Raw genomic sequence first — 920 nt, 5'->3', positions numbered from 1 at the left:
AAGAGTTTCTCTCTCCGTGCTAGGAATCGAGTCGGTCTCCTGCAGTTGACTTAGGAGCGCTTCACTCTCACACTGTTTTAATTCTCTGACCTTCTTATGGGATTGAAGATCTTCAGTTAGGTCGCCTATTCTTGCCTAAGCTTCTTCCTAGGACTTGTCCATTCCCCTAACCTTTCTACTCAAATCATCACATTTTCCTTTTTCGCGTCGAAAACAATTCATGTCAGTGTGCGTTAGTTCTTCCATCTCGGTCTCTAATCTCTCTCTTAAATTGCTTATTGAATAAGAAATCCGAGAAAGTGCGTCATCTTCGCTTGTTGCGACTGCCATTTAGGTTTCTTCGTATCGACGGTAGGTGGACTACTGGAAAAAGAGCTGTCCAGGCACTTTTTGTTGCTTTTCTGCATATGAACAAAGTATATTAAAGATGCTGTTTGCACATTTAGTATTTTGTTATGGGCATGTTTAAGTTGGAGGGCTAAGAAATCGGACCACATTCAGGAACTCTTACCTGTAAGGTCATTCCCCTGTATTGCATTGCGCATCCTTACTGCGCACGATTTATTGCGTCATTAGCGCGCGCACATAGAGAAAATGGCAGCGTTTTCTTTACGGCTTGGGTCGTAAACGAGTATGGTGACCTATAGTTTTTCTCTCTTTTTCTGAGACTAACAATCATCTTCTTCCAATAACAGGAATATAAACAAATTTCTATTACCCAAAAATAAATAATCAGCGGAAAAGTGAACTTATTGAACAGGTATGGTGGCCTCGAGATCGCTGCATGCTAGTAACAAGTTGAATCAGGGTCGACTGGAAATGAGTGTTTTTATGATAAAACATATATTTAATTATTCCTTGAAGTTGATACAGTATATCTATAGTTATATTTCTTGTTTTGCTTTCTCCCTATTTTTTTC

General features: G+C 39.5%; 1 protein-coding gene across 1 annotated transcript in view; it reads right to left on the bottom strand.

The window, feature by feature from the left end:
* Positions 1-819: 819 nt before the first annotated feature.
* LOC138003930 (solute carrier family 22 member 15-like) overlaps positions 820-920 on the bottom strand; it is a 14,006-nt gene continuing 13,905 nt past the window's right edge. The window contains exon 8 of the mRNA XM_068850249.1: positions 820-920. This exon is cut by the window's right edge and continues 1,941 nt beyond it. The gene's annotated coding sequence lies outside the window, so the exon portion shown is untranslated.

The sequence above is a fragment of the Montipora foliosa genome, chromosome 5 (genome assembly GCF_036669935.1).
Source record: "Montipora foliosa isolate CH-2021 chromosome 5, ASM3666993v2, whole genome shotgun sequence".
NCBI lineage: Eukaryota > Metazoa > Cnidaria > Anthozoa > Scleractinia > Acroporidae > Montipora > Montipora foliosa.
This window is presented reverse-complemented; position numbering and strand designations above follow the sequence as displayed.